This window comes from Apus apus, chromosome 5, assembly GCF_020740795.1.
Source record: "Apus apus isolate bApuApu2 chromosome 5, bApuApu2.pri.cur, whole genome shotgun sequence".
NCBI classification, from domain to species: domain Eukaryota; kingdom Metazoa; phylum Chordata; class Aves; order Apodiformes; family Apodidae; genus Apus; species Apus apus.
The window spans coordinates 10562415-10582641 of NC_067286.1; the positions used below are offsets into that span (position 1 = coordinate 10562415).

The 20227-nt window shown below is 37.4% G+C and overlaps 1 long non-coding RNA gene across 1 annotated transcript in view; it reads right to left on the reverse strand.

Moving 5' to 3' along the window:
- The window catches only part of LOC127385739 (uncharacterized), a 227912-nt gene extending 208174 nt beyond the window's left edge, over positions 1-19738 (reverse strand). Inside the window, exon 1 of the long non-coding RNA XR_007889733.1 lies at positions 19636-19738. This is a non-coding gene — a long non-coding RNA (uncharacterized LOC127385739). The remainder of the gene's footprint in view (positions 1-19635) is intronic.
- Between the last annotated feature and the right edge of the window lie 489 nt (positions 19739-20227).

The following is a 20227-nucleotide window of genomic DNA, read 5'->3' on the forward strand; positions in this document are numbered from 1 at the left end:
CCAATTATTCAGGCCACCTAAGCTATCACATACAAACAGGCTGTGACACAGGGCCTATCTTTAAAGGACCACCAAAACAGAAAAAGGACACAAATGGCAAGCATTTCTTCTCTAATCAATGCACACAGATATCAAGACAATCATTGCCTCTACCAAGGATCCTCTACTCCCAACTCACTGATAGCTGGACCTGAGCTGAACAGGAAGATGTAAAAAGATGGAATCAAGCTTCTGCAGACATTTTTCCTGTCATGCATGGCTATCAATCTTTATTTTTAAATCACTCAATATATAAAAACACAGACCAAATTAATAAAGCCAACATAATAATATTAATATTTCACGTTTGATGGGCTGTTTTCTGACAGTGCGTAGTTGAAGTGGAATGAGGATTTTATTGGAAGCCTGCCAACTGCTTTTCCAGTCACAAAAGAAGGCAAGTTTGTCACATCCCTTTTCACTGTTCTTCTCTTCCAAGACAAACAAAACCACAAACAGTCTAATGAGACACCCTGCCAGCCTAGTCTTTCAGGTGCTGCAGAATCAGCTACATCGACTTAAATGCAGTTTTTAAAATAGGATTAAAACAGAAAGGCACTAAGGTATACCATCTCCACTGTGTTTGAGGAGTAGGAGTCATTCTAAAGACAGAAAAAGACAGACATTTATGCACCACTATCAGACACTGAAAAAAAATCTTTTCACATAGCAAGAAACCATCAGAATTTCTCTCAGGGTGTACTGCAGGGTTTTCAACTATCCATCTGAAAATACTGCATACAGACCTCTTGACATAAGCAAGCAGTGCTGCAGACCCACTCAGCCTTTTCTTAAATTCTTTGTGCAAAAACTGCTGCTAAAAAATAAAAATAAAAATTAAAATAGAACATCTGTTTTCTCATTGTTGATCTCCAGCTTCCTAGATATTTTTCTTAGGTCCAGCAACAGAACCAGAGATCTTGAGATCCCTGATTTATGTCGGTAAGATTGCAGATAATAAATAAATAAACCAATAATCCTTGTTTTAGTCATCAAGAAGTACCCTTAGGCAAACTTCACACAGCTTCAGCATTATTTTTAAAAATCAGTGCACTAGTGAAACAGGAAACTGCTATGTACTAGTTCCCAAAAGTAAATTATGAAGGAAAAAAGGAGTTAAATCCTTGAAATGTAATGAGAAGGATTATTGTAACATAAAGCCACTCTCTTGAAAAAGATTATATCTGGAAAATAATACAAGTCCATTAGAAATAAATGGAAGCAAGTTTCAAAGAGATTGCAAAGTAATTTATTTCAAATTACTTAGTTAATTTAAATGTATTAAACCATTATATGAACAGAACACATTTTTTGAGTTACAGAACTTCCTTTAAAGTAACTTTGAAATCAAATCTCACTGGATTCAAGCATGGTCTAAAGGTTATTTAGTTTTAATTACCACATTAAAAGAACCAAACTTGAATGGGTTAGGGCCTGTTCTCCATTCCATACTATTTCCTTTCTTTCTTGGTCACACCAAGACCACCTGATTGAATGAAAAATTAGCTATACTACACACTCACAATACAGGCTTCAATTTTCAGTAAAGCCAGTGTGAAGAAAACAGGACTAGAGACACTGCAAAGAACATTGATAGCAGAAAAAAAAAGCCAATTAAATTAGTATGTAGTAAGATAGCAGGAAACAACTGAATTTTTGTTTCATTCTTTCAAATATACTGAGCACTTTAGATTATACCAACTAATACTATTTTTCAAAATAGTATTTCAGGTGGAAGTATGTGGATCAGGAGCAGTCAGCACGGATTTATGAAAGGCAGGTCCTGCCTTACGAACCTGATCTTCTTTTATGACCTGATGACCCAACTATTGGATGAGGGAAAGGCTGTGGATATTGTCTATCAGAACCTCCAAAAAGCATTTGACACAGTTCCCCATAGAACTCTCATTAAAAGGCTGGCTGCTCATGGCCTGGATAAGCACACGATCTGTTGGATCAAACACTGGCTGGACAGTCAGGAGTGGTGGTCAATGGAGTCAAATCCAGCTGGCAACCGGTCACAGGTGGTGTTCCTCAGAGAATAAATCTTATGAAGAATGCTGGAAGGAGATGGGAATGTTTAGTTTGAGGAAGAGGAGGCTGAGGGGAGACCTCATCACTCTCTACAACTACCTGAAAGGTCATTGTAGGGAGGTTGGTGCTGGTCTCTTTTCACAGGTAATTAGTGACAGAACAAGAGGGAATGGCTTCAAGCTGCAACAGGGTAGGTTTAGATTGGACATTAGGAAAAATTTCTTCACAGAAAGAGTGGTTGGACACTGGAATATGCCCAGGGATATGAATACAGGCTGGGGGAAGACATGCTAGAGGGCTGCCCTGTGGAAAAAGACCTGGGGGTTCTAGTGGATCAAAAGTGGGACTTGAGCCACCAGTGTGCAGTTGCAGCCCAGAAGGCCAACTCCATCCTGGGCTGAATCAAAAGAAGCGTGGCCAGCAGACCGAGAGAGGTGATTCTGCCCCTCTACTCTGCACTGGCGAGACCTCACCAGGAGTACTGCATCCAGTTCTGGAGTCCTCAACACAAGGATGTGGACCCATGAAAGCGTGTCCAGAGGAGGGCAACAAAAAGTATGAGAGGGCTGGACCACCTCTCATATGAAGACAGGCTGAGAGAGTTGGGCTTGTTCAGCCTGAGCAAGAGAAGACTCCGGGGAGACATTACAGTGAACTTCCAATACCTGAAAGGGGGCCATATGAAGGCTGGGGAAGAACTGTTCACAAGGGCATGTAATGACAGGACACGGGCTAATCGTTTCAAGCAAGAGAAGGGTAGATTTAGGTTGCACATTAGAAAAAGGTTCTTTAATGAGGGTGATGTATTACTACAACAGGTTGCCTAGAGAGGTGGTGAGGGCCCCATCCCTGGAGACATTCAAGGTCAGGCTTGATGGGACTCTGAGCAATCTGTTCTAGTGTGAGATGTTCCTGCTTATTGTACAGGGGTTGGAATTGATGTAGGTTTTCACCTATGCCTACCTAGAAAAATAAATTGTACATCATATATAAGTTGTTTTGATAACTGATGGATCCTTCTACCATGAAGAGAGGATGCTTGGTTCAGACTTCTTGAATAATTTGCCTAGGAAGAGTGGCAATCTCTTATCATGCACTGAGTCAGATAGAAAAAGATTGCTACCGTTTTATGTAAACAATAAAAACAACAACAAAAAATTGGAGTAAAACAATTCAAGATTATCATTCCCTAAAACTCTATGAATATATCCTTGTAAGGACACTGACAGGACATCTGCAAAAAAAAAAAAAAAAAAAAAAAAAAGAGTTCAATCCCTCTTTGAGCTGTGAAAGAAGTTACTAGAAATGTCAGAAGTTGATAGCTCTCCCAAAAGGGATTCTAAAACTTCTGAATTTGTCAGTTAGTATTTCTGCATTTCTAAAAGACCAAAGACAGAAACCTCTGAAGTTATATCCTAATTCCTCAGCACTGCATTGATGATCACTGTTTAATGAGAAAAGCCACAGAGAAGAGTTCAGAGGTACTCGCTGCAGAATATATAATGGAAAGCAACAACATAGATGACATAATAAATCAAGAACAGAAGTGCTAACTGTTCCTTATGAAGAAGACAATAGAAGTGCAACATAGGTGGATAATTAAGCTAACTGTTTTTACAAAGCTTGATTCAGGAGCGCTCCTCCAGCCATCTTCTTACTATACTATTTAGTTCCACACCCACTGAAGGACTAAGGGGGGGAAAATCAGTAGCTTAGAAAAAATAATAATCTTGGTAGTGTGGTCATTGGATTTTGTTCTGTAGTACACTGAAAAACTGAGAAGCTGTTTCCTCCTGTCTTCTTTCCACTGCTATCTTCCCCATGGCATTAAATTATCAAAAGGCTGTCAACTATTTTCATGGTGACACATTACAAAAGAAAACCTTCAACACCCCAAATAATATGCTGAACTTATCTTAAGAGGTGAAATAATGAGGCAAAAAAATGTAAAAATGCTCTATATCTACAGCATTTCCAAGACAGAAATCAACCCAAATTTGTAGATGGAACTCTCAAACAAGTAGTGGTTAAAAAACCAACCAAACAAAAACAAACACCAACCTAGTTTCCATTGTTGTTCAGGGAGATTCTTGCCATTAATTTCCAGAGGAGTATGAGATAAGACATAGTCACTTACATATACTGTTTTCCCTTAAAGCATCTTTCTATGAACCTTTTTAACCCTGTATTTAAGTTCCCTGCACTACCAGGTCTTTGTTTATCTGGTTATTTTAGATGAAGCAGCTACTACCCAGATGATCTATCAGATAAATATTAATATTTTTCCAATACCTAGACACAGTACACTGTTGCTACTACTACATCTGAATTAATGCTTGCAAAAATACCAGAAGACATATTCCCAAATGTAAGAAAACAGAGTGCAACTTCTTCCAGTTTAAAGCAGTAACAAATAAGTTACAGTCTAAACAAAGCACTAAATATCCTGTTACTGAAGCATAATCAAGCTTAACAAATGAGCAGTATTTAATGGAACAACTGATCTACATGACCACACTGGAAAGTACTGCTGTATCTCCAGCTAAGCTCCAGGCCTGCATGATTCCATGAGCTCCTCTGGCTTCCCTCAGGCAAGGTTCAGACAATATTCACACATTAAGGGATGCTATTTCAGCACTGAAGCAAATACCAAGTACAATTTGTGATATTATTCTCAAATAACATCATTTTTCTTCACCCTCAGTTGTGTGCAGTTTTGTCTTCAATATCAGAAATGCAAAGAAATTAACTTACAATAATTTTTTTGAAGTCCGAATGAGCATATAAATGAATGTAGCAAGTATTATGAATTCAACAGAAATAGCCCCTCAAGAGCTTCCCTTTATAAAAGTTAATACAAAACCTGTTCTGTATAGCTATCATATGCCGTTCGGTTCATGTCTCTATTTTGCCAGAGGGCAGGTGATAAAAGGAGGCAAGATCATGCTTACAAACTTCTGCATTTAAACACAAACATCATGACAACTGATATTATGAGATAATCATACAATCAAAACCCATTAACAATTTGCATTTCAATGCTTAATGCAAATGTACGTTTGGGATAAGATGGAATAACCAAACGTCCTGAAAAATAAGCCATTCTGGATGGATACAGAGAGAAGGGGTTTAGGTTTACTGTTATGCATATTAAGTGTCTGATGACAAAAGCTGAAGAGAGCAATGTTACCAGTTGCACATAACAAAGGCCCAAATATTCAAAGTGTCTTTTCTCATCAGTAAATGCTAGTTTGATTAGACCACAGTAAGCATCTCATTTCTAGTGAATTACCCAAACGCTCATTCATGAGCATATTTCTAAAGGCTTAAGCTTCTCAGAATATTTACTATTTCAACATTTTTTTTAATTCTTTTCAGTTCAAAATACAAGCAGCTGTTAAATATCTAAACTTACCTTGGAAATAATCACAAGTTAGATCATCTGCTATGCCACCCAGCACAAGGCTCCACTACTGGAAGCCAACATTTTGCTGAAAGTTCTTCCAAGAAAGCAAAAGCAGGGCTGGAATTGAGAGCTCACTCATTCTGTAACTTCCAAGGGAATGTGAGCTTTACCAAATTCTTGCAAAAGACTGTTTTTTTACAAAACATAAGGTTTTTTTATTCAAGAGAGGAAATTTGAAGTGATTTGTTTAAGCTGTCTTGTACTGTCTTTCATTTATAAACTGGAAAGCTCCTTTTCAGCAAGAGACCAGGCATGAAAACACTGCTGCAAGATTTACCAATAGCCACCCAAAAAGTAACCACACTGTGGGGTACGAGGCATATTTGTAAATTCTGAACACTCAAATACTATTAAACACATTAATCATTACCACTGCCAACATTTTCAACAGAAATATCAAAGAAAATAGAATATTAAAGTATATTCTTCCAAACAGGAGCAAAAGGTCTGTATAGGAGTAGCATGAAACCAGAGTACCACAGTACCAAATCACTTCACTTGGCATGAACAAAAAGATGCCAGATTCCTAACTGTATTTAGTAGACCAGATACTGCAACAAATAATGCAAGTTGCTGCTCCCTGGGTGGGATGTTTCTTGGTGTTCACACAGATGTTCTACAAGCACAGGTTCTATATCCCATTTGCTCTTTAATTATCCATTCATTTGTTCCAGACTACAGAGGCTGTACATGGGGTCAGGTGACCATGCACAAACTGTCATCCATCTCTTTACCAGGCACAGACAAGAAATCAGCCATGCCAGTGCCTAAAAGACAAAGACAAGGAAGACAGTCAAGGGCCATGTATAAACTGCAATAATTTAGACCTGCTTATGTTTGGACAATAACTCACAAATGAGTTTGAAACACAAGCAGATTGATTTGGCATTTACAGAATACACATGGAACAAATGTTACTGACAAGTGAAAAACTTTTAAAAATTAAAACAGATTGGCATAATTAATGTCTGCATTGTTTCTAGCTGCTCACACTTCCATCAGTTGTTCAAACAAGCTCTGTGGGAGCAAAAGTCACCAAAGCACAGAACTTCCAAATTCAGCCTTGGTGCTTCACTTTCAGCCCACGTAAGGTTTACTGTAATATGCAGTGACAGGGAAGGGAGAGAAGATTCCTGCTTCCATATAAAATTTGTCTGACTTTGAATCAAAGGAATGTGACAATTAAGTATCAAAGACATGAACTTCACATAGGAATGTTAATTTCAAAGCTCGTTTGTGGCCAATATATGTTGACATTGTTAGTGTGGAGCCAAAGAGACAAACATCTGAGTTGTGTCATTGAAATGTAATTAGAGAGGGACAGCTGTGTGCTGTTCTTTGTGACCCTCAGGAGTAGAGCAAAATAAAATGCCATAAAACCAGAATCATCCTGTGACAACTTAATGGAACACAGGCAAACAGAAACTAAGTGTGATAGATTTCAAATTGCTGCTTCTAATGGAGCATTACAAAACATCAACTAACAAGGTCAGCTCCTTGGCATAACCTATAATTACTTTCAGAAGTATATTTACTAGGGTCAGATCTCTTTCATATATTGTATATATGAAATGGGCAGTGAGTGATGGAAAGGAATGCAATTTTGTCCACTCCATACAAGCCACTTTTGTCTTGGGACTATAGAAAAGCTGCTCCTCCCACGTCATTTCACATTGGAGAAAGAAAAGGCTTCATACATGTTCCACATGAAACAGATAAACATTTGTGTATGAAGAGGTTCTGCTGAGGACTAGGAGATGCAAACACTGTATTAGCATCCTCTCAGTCCCACCGTATCCCTCTATGATCCACAGAGATCCAACTGTTCCAAGGGCAGTAAGAAGTAAGAATAGGATAGGCATGCTGCAACATCCATCAGTCTAGGGAAGCATGATCCTTCTGGGTCCACAGAATAATGCTCCCTGCAATCACTGGAAGCTATGAACTGGGAAATTCTACAGTGTCAAGGATCAGTGAATAGCAATACTGTATGACAAGCTGCAACATTTTCCCCCTACATAAAAAAAAAAAAAATCCACAAAATCCCTATCCTTTGGTTTTCAGTTAACCCCTGGACTTTTTTTTTGGGGGGGTGGGGGAGAGAAAAAAGAAAAGTAGGATATTAGCTTTAGCAGATTCAGATTTTTCTTCTGAAAGGCATGTCAGATAAGAAACATTCTTCTCTTATTACACATTATTCTATCCACTGCTAAAAATAGAGTAAAGATGAACAAATCCTATTAAATACAGCACATAATCTAACTTCTGAGGCTAAAAGCACATAGAATGCATGAGATCAGAAGTGAGTTTTCTACATCTTTAAGACAAAATTAAGTTTTCCATTGATATCCACATCTGCATACCTAAATAGTGTTTTAGCAGACATCTTTTTAGCAGAATCTTTTCATTCACTAGCTCCATTAAAATAAAACAAGCCACAGAGAATAAATAAGGAAAGGTTAAATATCAAATAAAAAAATGTACTGGGGAGTAGCAAGTCTACCAAGCACAGGGGAATTGCTTGCAACAGGCTCGTATTAAAACATTCTTTTACTACCTGAGAATCATTAGTGTGTTTCTCTTCAATATTGTTTCACAGATTTATCCCCTCTTTAGAAATACACTTGAGTCACACAAGTAAAAACTAACTCCATAGATCATCATTAACGTTTTAAGCACTTATTTTTTTCCTCAAAAGTATTCTTAAAGCCATGGGGTTGAATAAACCGCTTTAAGATTTGATCTTAAAAAAAATAAAAAACCCCAAGAAAACAAAAAACAGGGATGTAAACAATGCTTTAAACGACCATAGATCTAAGCTAAGAGTGACATCCAGTGGAAAAACAGTCCATAACCTCTTCTTTCTTCATGTAAATGTGGAGACAGCTTTAGCTCAAATAAAACTTTTCATAATATAATCATATTACAAATATTCAGAAAGATACATCTGTCTTGTATTATACATGTCACTGGAAAGCCAAAGGTGTTCAAGAATGACAAACAACACTGGATTTTAAAGTTGTGCCACATTTTGATTCATTTGGCCTAGGAGACAAAATTCCTATTATCGTTTCACCAAAACAAAATATCTGCCTTAGCATTAAATTATGCAGCGACTGAAGATTCTGCATTAACAAGTAAAATACTTCTGATAATACATTTGCGCAGGTATTTCTTGTCATAGACAGCTACTTAAATTATCTTTGGTAATACTCAATCCAACCTCCTAATGACAACTAATTTTACAAAGAAAGAGTCTACAAACATGGAAGCTGCTATGTTTTGATCTAATGGAGCTGGTTTGCAAAAAAGCTAGACAAACATTGATGAGTTGAAATTTGTATGTACAAGATCAAAGCAAATTCCTTGTATATGAACAAGACTGTTTCTATGATTCCTCTCTTTGGATGCACACTCTTCTTCAGTAAATAAAAAAAAAACCTAACAAGCAGATCCGCCCCACAGAATCTCAGCATGGAGATAGCAGCTCATAGCAGGGAGGTTGGTATCTGGTGATCTTTAAGGTCCCTTCCAACCTTAACCATTCTATTATTCTAATCTCAGGTAAGTTTCTACGCACTTGTGACCTGTGAGAGATGACAATACTTAAGCAAAGAGAGTTGTGATCCATGTTACCAGCATCTTTTTTCCTACTTTCTTTCCTATACACATCGGAAGGAAGAACAGGCAACCATGATGCTATTCTTCCCCTTCCTCTCTGGAGTTCTCAATGGTTCCAACACACTTGTTCTCACTCCATTATTGTCAGACCAGATTGGGAAGAAAGCTTCCCACTCCTCTGCCTCAATTTTCACTATCACTGCCTCCTGCCTTCCTTGATCTTACATTCAACATGGCCTGAAAAAAAAGGTTAGGGAAAATAGTGCCTTTGCTTTCCACCATATTGTGTTTAAGTGTCCAAAATGATACTTAAATCAGTCAAAATCTCTTTGCTACACAGACAGCAAAAGCTGCAAAAATCTGGCAATCATGGGAGTCTCCTCACCCTGGTCAACAGATATACTCAGTCACTAACAGGCAGTGACTGAAGACAAAGCAGACAAATTAACCATGTGGTGATTGTAAGAAGCTCCTTAAAAGATTTCTGTCCTCCTGAAAGAACTACCAAGTATCTTCCAATCCCAGTTGCAAAGTAAATCCATACTCAGTATAATTAGACACTGTTTCATAGCTAGCCAAACACAAATCCAAGATCTCTCACCTGTTCCTATTCTACCACTGTCCTACATACAATATTGCCTCTCCAAGAAAAATGACAGTATTTAACTTCTAGGTTTACAACAACTACTTATAAGGTATGGCAAAAAGATTCTTCCTTTGGTGTAGTCATCTTTACAATATTCAATATTACTTTTTTTCTGGTTATATCTTCACATAATTTTCCCAATATATACCCTGGTTTCCAAAACAAATGAGCATTAATAAAGAAAATTCTACCATTCTGCAATAGATTTCATGTACCAAAAGATACTGAAGTAATTACAATAGACTATTACTCCAAATTCTTAGACAGAAAAGATAAGACATCAGAGCAAGCACAAGTACCTGCCTTATTTTAAGAAAGGCACGTTTTCAGTGCTTAGATTTCCACGCATAAAATCTAACAAGGGCTCAGTGTACTGAAGTTATCTTTATTCAATCAAATTATTTTTTAATAACAATAACTATGCACAGTATCAGGTACTGTAGCCTGTGTGTGGGGGTTATTATTCAGAATAAATCACCCTATCTAATATTTTCACCTTATCTAATATTCTTTCCATAAGTAAATAGTAAAACTATTTTCCTTTACAATTTCCTCAGAGTGGTAGGAGCTCACTAGGGTGTAAAGGAAGCCTAACTAAATGACCAATGGCACTATAAAAAAAAGAATTTTGCTCCACAAAACCATTTCCTATAGACATAAAGGACAAACCTCTCAAAGAAGCAACAGATGAAGTTCACATCTGCATATCCAGAATCTCATGTCTAATCAGTATATGTACTTCGTATAAAATTATTTACCAAATGGGTAACAAACTGTGGGAATAAGTGTCATAACTAAGCAATGTTGTATAACAGAGTATATTTTAAAATATACAATAAATCAAGTAGAAAACTGAAGTAGCCCTCAGTAACAAACAGAAAGCATGTAGATCTTCTAATTATTGCATTGGGGAAGATGGAGCCAGTTAAACCAGGAACATGACTGGAAATGTGAAATATCAGGAAGATCTTTCTTCAGGAACAGAAATAGTGGTTATCATATTCAAGCATGATTCTAAGTTTTATAAGGATGTTTTATGAAAACATTTTGGATGGGAAACATGGAAGACAACTTAGACAAAAATAGAAAGGCATGCCTTGATGCACTGGGTATGCTATAATTATGAGTGGAATTTTCCTCAGTAGATTAAAAAAAACAAACAAAAACAAAACACCAAAACAAACAAAAAAAACCACACAAGAAACACCACAGTTCTTGATTACTGAATTATTTGAAAGCAAATTGTCACCTTTTTTTTCCCCATCCATTTATACCTCAGTCCTGCAGCTGGAGGTGCATAAAGAGGCATTTATTCTTTCTGTACTATACAGTTATTTCAGTGGAAAATATATCAGCCTTAATATCTAGCACATCTATGCAACAGCTCAAGAAATATTTTAAGGATAAAAGCATAAGTCTACTTTTTAAATAGAATTTGCCAAAAGCCTACTGTTGTCTCACTATAATTAAAAGCTGCCTGGGAAGTGAATAGTGCTACTTCTCAAAAACAGAAGCAGTTACAGAAAAGTAAAAAGATATTATTAATCTAGTACTGAAACCATTGAGCAGATGTTAAATTGCATGCACTGTTAACAGCCCAAATAATTTTTGTGTGGCTACTTAAGCAGGGGAGAACTTTGTGGAGTAGGGATGATGGTTGGACTCGATCCCAAGGGTCTTTTCCAACCTGAATAGTTCTATGTTTCTATGATTCTATGAACATAGCAAGTACAGTTTAAGAAATGCAGGAACATATTAAAAACAGAGGACAGCTCTTTCATTGGTTTAAAGCAACATAATTCCATTTAAAATAATAAAGCAGTGAGCACTGCATCAGTTGAAATGAGAACTGGCATATTTAGACAGAAAGGCAGTTGATTACAAAACTGCTGTTTACACGGTGTTCACCACAGTGGCAAAAATTACAGAAAGAGGGTGCTGATGCCACCTGTGTAGCCAAAGAGTTACATCACATTAACAGGCTTTAAGCTACAAATAATCTTAAGTGGTTCTTGAGCCCAGGACACGGATTCAACAGCCATTCCTATCAAGTCAACATTGTGAATAAAAGAGGAACAGTGTAACAAGACATCAGGAATGACTTGCATAGACAGAATAGGGCAAGGGACTAGAGTCTCCTCAGTAAACAGAATAGAAAGAGATCAGAAAGGCTAAGGAGTACAAAAGGATGTTTCTGGTCCTCAAATGTCTGTTCACAACAGAGGAATAAAAAGGCTCCCCCTAGTCCAAATTCTGCAATAAGTAACAGGAGCAAAGATCACTGTGCCTGCATCAAACTGCCTAGGCTGAGCTCTTACATATCCAGTGGTTTCTCAGTAAAAGCAGACACAAAATTGAGAGTAATTATATAGGACAGAGGGCAGCAAGTTAAAAGTGCACGAGATCGTGTAACCAGATTTAAATAATTTTATATTAAAAGACAAAGGGAATTGAATTTCACAGTGTAAAGTACCTCATCTAAGGTACAAACCAAAAGAGAGAACTGCTTATTAAATAAGACAAGTGTACTGCAAAGTTGGTAAAAAGAACAAATTAGGCTTCCTGAAGGCCATTCCGTGAAGCTACCAGTTCACAGTGACCATATGAGAAAGAAAAACAGGTACAAAATTCACTGTCCACACAGGAAGTCACAAAATAGGATGCAAGTCTCAAGGAAGTTTATGTTAGTATTGCTAAAACAAATTCTGGGAAAGTATGATCTGCGTATCCTTACTCAAGCTTCTGAAGCTTTAAAGGACAAGCAGTGATTAAGTTCAGCACTCTAGGTTTTCACAGTACCTCATACAGCATGACACAAATCTGAACAGGGACCCTACAGCTACTCACCACAAAAACAGCAGGGACAACTTTTAAAGTATCCATCCTTTCTCTGTGTCAGGCACGTGGCCTGAATCACTGTGAACAGCACTATGCAGAAAGTCACGGTGTTTTACTAGTCAAAACAGCTTCAGAGGGAATGTAAATCATACTTACTCTTTTACAGCAATAATTCTACTGGAACTATAATTAAATACAGAAGAAGCAAGATAGATCTGCCACTGGTACTAGGAAAAGCTGAAAAACCATCACAAAAATAACAAAAATACATAAAAGAGGACACAAGCCTTCTAACAATGGAACAGTATTTAAATGGAGTGGGAAATATGTTCAATTTGCTGTAAATTATAGCTCTGATAGAACACTGCACATTAAGTAACAACATTGAGGGGCTGCTGTAACAGGCATGAATTCCCCAGAAGTGCCCAGCACTGCCAGTCAAAGTGAGCATCTCTGAGGCACCCTGGAAAATACCACTACAGGAACAGGAAGATTGCTTGTGCTAAAACAAGACCAAATTAAGTCAAATAGTAATAACAGCCTTGATCTGCTTCATTTGCCTTACAATTAAGAGTTCAGGTTTGTGGATCCTGTGAGGATCGTAAGGGTGTTACGTTTTGGCACATTGAGGTGGTTTGGTTTGTTGTTGGGGTTTTTTTGTTGGGCTTTGTTATTTGGTTTTTTTCAGTTGGTTGGGTTTTGTTGAGGGTTTTTTAATACATGTATTGTAGCAGCATCTAGAAGAATCATTAGAGCTTACAGCTAATTAGACTTATTAGACTAGCAGAGCAAAACATCAAAAATATATAAGAAATAGTTTCGTGCACAGTTGATTTAAGGGGGGAGGAGGTAATCCCTGTGAAAAATGTCATAAAAGCAATTTCCAAAAAATAGTCCCAATTTGTATTCAGAAGATTTTAGATCTTCAGCTAAAAGTTATAGGTTTCATTTTGGCCTAAATACATGACAGAACAGACTTCTTCTGCAAAACATTTTAATTATGCTGAAATATTTTTTTTCATTCTATGCTTAATCACTACTCAGAAAATCCATAATCTCATTTAACACAGTATATAATTAGCAAATGGAACAAACACTAAGGAGGAACACAAAAATTGATAGCATAACTATTGAAGATACCAATTAAGTTGGTACTTAATAATCATTTCAGGCATCTGCATTTTAATATTTGCCTTGCTGCAGCCTAGACTTCTCTTAAGCTGCCAGTTTACGGTGTCTCAAGGACTGTTATTTCTAACCTAAAACCCAACTCCTAAATCTTCTGCTCAAGCTAACTAATCACACATACATGTACTTGTGGATTTGTACAAGAAGATAAAATACATTGGCAAAACAGAGGTTAAACATCAGATCTAGATCCAAAACTTTATTCAGACCTGAAGATAATAGAGACTAGAAGTCTGAATGTTAATCACTCTTATCTGGCAAGCTTTTGAGAAACCTACATGGAAAGGAATTTAAATACTCTGTATTGTACTTGATCATTGATATGAGCACATAAAATGTTATACATTTTTTAAAACAAGGCCCAAGCTGCAATTAAATATTTTCCGACTCACAAAATCTGAGGCCAAAAGCTCCAAAGACTAAACAGGATGCCCAATTTCATCCTCTGTTTGTATTAATGTAGTGCAGAAATACTGAAGAATACAGAGATTAAATTCTTTATATTCAGTCTATTAACTCAACCATTGTCCACCAGAGAGAATATACATTATGTTGTATCAGAAAACAGCAAAAAATGTATTCCATTAATCTGTATTTATGCAGGAATAATTCTCATACCTTGGAGAGAATTAAAACCATTTTATCCTATTTCAAATTGTGACAGGGGCCAGCTGCACAAAAACTTGTATGGAATTGCCAGCTCACTGACAACATCCATTCTCTTCAAACCTTCCATCAGGTCCTTGAGTAGACCAACAGCCCTTAAATGCCCTGACCAGCCCGACCTGAGACCTGCACCCACACAACCATTGCCCAAGGGCTCAGGGACCTTTCCATGGGACTGTGTGTCCTGCCTGTGTGTGGTGGTCACTCAGTGCCTGGCTCACCTCCTTCATGGGGCAGCGCACACTTTTCTGCTTCCAGACACAGGTTCTCTGAAACATAACTTATCTCCCTGGGAACAGGGTGAAGTACTACTCATCTATTAACTACAAGCTATTAACAGGATTCCCTCTTTCACAGCTACAGCAATTTCCTTTCCTAGAATAAAAAATTTAAAAGTCTGCCTTTTGCTTCCAATTAACTTGTCAGCTCCTCATCGCACCCTCCACTTAAAAATGTTAAAGATAAGTTGGAAATAATTGGAATAAAAGCAGAAAATGCTGTCAGGGAGCAAGGTCTGCCAGAGACAACCCTGAGCCAGACACCCAGTTCTCGAAGATGAAAACTTCTGTGCCTCAACTATGAGGCATCATCAAGAGGGAGCACTGGCCTTTGCTCACACCCACCATGGCAGCATGATGAAACTAATTAGCTAAGAGTAAAATATCTGTGAAAGAAGTTGATGCTTCAGTGATTTCATTCCAAGTGGTAAGACAGAAAATCCAAATTATTAATTGAATTTCATCCAAGTGTCAGGTAGGATGTTCTTTAACTCACAAAAAGGACTTGGAGCAATTTTTTCAGACTGAAACTCTCCAAAATCTTATCAGACTATGCTATTCTGTGAACACACCAGCAAAAATATTTTATTTTACAGACCCATTTATACATAACTCAAAAGTACAAAGCAATAACATTTAAAGAATGCAAGTGTTTTAATTAGCAAAACTTGGGTAAGAATGAGACAAAGATCTCAGTACAGGATTAAACCCATATTTTAAAAAGGAAAGTGAGATGAAAGCACTACCAGCATATACCAGTTTCTTTTCCATCTCCTTTCTTACCACATTTAGTACCTAAGCCACTTAATTTTTGCTTAATACCTTCTAATTGTTACTCAAATTACTACCTCTGAATTAAAGCACTGTTGATGTTGTTTGGTTTTGTTTTTGTTTTTGTTTTTTTTTCTTATCCTCAAGCATGGAAAAGTAATGAAATGTGGCACACAGAGTCTCCAGAGCCCCTGAAGTGGATGTTTCTCTGACATTGCACTCTCCCAGTCATTTGACTGCCATGATAATTCTGAAGGTTTATACAAGTAAAATATCAATATCACTGCCTTCCTGTTAATTATTTTGCTAAAAGAAAAAATCAAGTTGAGGAAATCAGGCACTTTTGGGGATGCTTTTACTGTGCAGACATTGCAGAAAACATACTACTCTGAAGAACTGTGATGGTGACAAATAGGGAGCTTCAGATATTATCTTTCATTCCAGCACAAAATGCAGGAATTTGGTAATTAGTGTTTGAATAAGGACTTTATCTCTCACGTAATAATTTTTTCCCCCATTTCGTCACTCAGGAAATAATTTGGTCTGCTGTTATGGAACCACAATGGAAATGGTAGAAGTGACAGAAATACTGTTTTCTGCATGGCTAAGGTGGGTGGGAAGGAAAGAACAAGCTATCAGAAAGAAATCCTACTTTTAGAAATTAGTATCTGGTTTTCTGAAGGGTTCTTTCACCAGGCACCAAATAATGGTAGTTATTTTTGTTGCTTGATCTGAAAGTTTCTGCAATTTCCCTTTTCAGATGCATTTTAAAAAAATCCAATATTCAACAGAAAGCAAACTAATTGCTTGATAATTACCTTTTAAATGCCCAGATTAACCTTAATGGCTTTAAATGGAATTTTAATTAGTTATTCTGAGTGTAACTAATTATTTGCTATTTATACACATAGACATGGACACAGTATTTTTGATTCAACAAAACTTTAGCATAACATGCTGGTTTAAGCAGCATTATTTGCACAGAGATACACTATAGGAAAGGCATACATATGTATGTATTCACATACCCCTGTGCTCTGGCTTGATAAGCCTGTCTAATGGCATGGTTTGAAACAGGGGGATCTGTATTCAAGTCTATGCTCTGCCTGACTCTGGGTAATGAAAGATAAACTGCTCTGAACCAGGAAGACTAGAGATTTAAATCTAATCTTCCACATTTCATGCTAACCCTCTATACATGATAAGCATATTGGTGATAGAGACATGCATACTTCTCAAAATCAAAAAGCTGAAATTCTGACTTTGACAACCCAGTTTCAAGAAAATGGTCAAAATGCTTCATGGTAGTCTGGCATGAAAAAGAAAAACAACTTGAAACATCAGGAGTACCTGAAAAATAGAAAAATAGGTGTAAAAATGTAGATTTGCACAAGCGCCTTACTATGAAAAATTCCATTTTATCTTCTCAGGGAAAGAAGTAAGAAAGCCACACTTGCCAAAATCCTAATTTATTTAGCCTCTCAGACTACTCAATTGACAAGGTGAAGATGTGTTTTTGCTGTGCTTCTGATATGGTTTAGGCTTTTTTAATGGGTTAATCAAGCAATGCTTCTTTTAGAGCTCCTAATTCCAATCTCTGCAACTCCTTGGGTATTAAGATTGAGGGAAGAGAATACTCAGAATAAAATCTGCAGATGATAGAGAGGAGAAAGAGAATAAACTTCATCCACCTCTATTTCAGCTTCTCTAAAATTGCACTTCTGCCCCTCTACTCTGCCCTGGCAAGACCTCACCTGGAGCCCTGCATCCAGATCTGGAGCCCCCAGCACAAGGATGTAGACCTATTGGATTGTGTCCAGAGGACAGCAATGAAAATGATCAGAAGGCTAGAGCATCTCTCTTATAAAGACAGGCTGAGAGAGTTGGGATTGTTCAGCCTGAAGAGAGGACTCCAAGGGGACCTTACAGTGGCCTCCCAATACCTGAAAGGGGCCTATAAGAAGGCTGGGGAAGTCCTGTTCACAAGAGCATGTAATAATAGGACAAGGGCTAATGGTTTCAAGCTAGAGAAGGGTAGATTTAGGTTGGACATTAGGAAGAAGTTATTTTATATGAGGGTGGTGGATCACTGGAACAGGTTGCCTAGAGAGGTGGTGGGGGCCTCGTCCCTGGAGACATTCAAGGTCAGGCTTGATAGAGCTCCGAGTAATCTGTTCTAGTGTGAGATGTCCCTGCTTATTGTAGGGAGGTTGGACTAGATGACCTTTAGAGGTCCCTTCCAACCCAAGACATTCTATCATTCTATGCTAGAAAAAAAATCCAAGCTTTTCCCATTGCAATTCTTCGAAACAAAGGATATAGCATAACCTGAAATAAAAAAGCTGGATACTTCATACACTCAGAAAAGAGTTGTAATTCTTCTGTACCAACATTTGCATAGCTATAACACTGCTATTTTCCACAGAATTCCTATACAGCAAATAGCAGTAGAGTGCTACTAATATCACTTCCAATTTCATCCTTAATTTATTAAATCTTTGCTTAAATCTCCTTGTTATCAGAGTGTTAGAAATTCAAGATTAATTCTGCTTTTATTATTATTATTATTTTGATTTGGTAAATTGATCAGATGAGTCAGTGGGGTTTGGGGGGGGTTGGTCTATTTGTTTTTTTAAAACACTCATTATCCTCTCACAATTTCAACAAATCAGTCTGAGAAAGGGCATCTGAAAATGAAGACACAACAAAGATAAAAGCAACTCAACAGTAGCTGCAAAAGATCCCACACTAAGTAAGAATAATTGAAGTAGAATAAAGTGATAAATACAACAAAAAGCTTACATGCAGATGCTGTAATAGGTATATTTTTGTGTTTGGTCTCAAATCAGAGCCCACGATCTTAAGACAAGTTGTTCCATGCCCCACAGATGCCTTAAGAAGGGATATAACAAACTTAAGCCAGCAGGAAGAGTAGCATTGCCAAAAGTTTGTGTAGATAAAACTTTTTATAGGCATTATAGTATGTGTCTAAATATCTTTTTCAGGTTTGATGGAAAGTATTTTCATTCACTTGAGATCCATAGCCTAGACTTCCCTCCCCTAAGAAATGTATAGATTCCTTAAAGAGCTGACTGACCTAGTCAACTCCTGTAAAACACAACTGGAGGAAAAGAAGTTTGTTGCTCATGGAAGAATCTAGCAGTCACCTATGAAACAAAAAGCTCAGCTTGGCTTTTCTCCTCAGAATGAGGGAGCTCAAACTCATGTCTTCAGTGTTCCCAGAGCGTGTAATAACAAGCAGGCTGGAAAATAATCTACAGCATTCAGCTGAAGCTGCATTACTGTAGGCAAAAGAATTCAAGGCAACTTGCGTCAGGTAGAAGGATCACATGGTAGAGTGCAACTCAGCATCTCATTAATAATTCTTACATTTCTTATTAGCTACAGAAAATTTACTAGAAGCTAGAACAAAATCTCCAGATATTCCACTTCTCAGACATGCTCTATTGAGTGGAACACAAAAACAGCACACATTTTCTTGATGGCATCAATACAACTACATATGCCTTCAAGCCTCCTCACCACATTCTTACAGAAAAGAATAACAATTCCATTATTTTTCATTGCACAACTTTTCAAAATTGAGGAAGTTTTGGAGCACTAGGGAACTTGGAATTACAAAAGCAAAACAAAAATGGACTCCACATGCCACCAGAAAGCACTTGCACTCATTTTCAGAGCTGCAATTTAAACATGCGAGTTTGACAAAAATGAGGCCTTTAAACATCTAATATTTTGGGAGCAGGAACTAGATTTTACTCGAAGGCACAGAACATGTATAAACAGAAGACAGCCATGGAAAGACAGAAAGAGTGCAAAATCCAGAACATTTCAATATGCTACAGACTTCCAGTGTTAATTTTCTGACAGGGGTTTCCTGTTTTAAGGGATTCAAGGTCAAGTAAGTCCTATAATGCTTAGCAGGAGCCAAGACAGATCAGTCAGGAAATGTCACGTTTCTGCCTTCTGTACTCTCATCTTCAACATGCAGTGCTACAAGGAAACAGCCATGGCATTTTTCTACATGCCTACCCACTAAACACAATTCTCCTCCAATGTAAACTTACCAGGGATAAAGCTGACACCAAATTCACATCCTCAAGTGCCAAAATGCTCATTTCTGCTTCCTCACTGGAGCTCCAGGCTTGCAATCATTCCACAATCTTTATTCTCACCTGCTGGATAATAGTATGCTTTCTTTACCATAACGATGAAAAGTATTTTGAGGATAACCTTTTGCAACATACAAAATAGCCCCACATCTGGCACTTGTAGCACCAGCTCTACATGGTGTGGAGACCAAGTTGTTCCCTCTACCCCTCACAGTTAGCAACTCCAAGCACCTCACTTATGGAATACCAATCTGATTGCAAAGTGAGGAATTTTATACCTTGTAAAAACAGCAGTGCTTGAAATTAGACCAGACACAAATACCCTACAGAAGCAACACAACAGGAAGTTCATTTTAAAATCATCCATAATTAAGTGTTCCTACCTCAGGTGATCAGATAACTGTCTGAGTAGTAAAGATGTCCAACAGAGTAATTAAACAATTGAACTAACAAGAAGACAAATACTACCATTGTTTAATGGAAAGCTACTTTAAAACCAGCTGTTATTTCAGCAAAATCTCTAAAAAAACCATGTTGATATTACTAT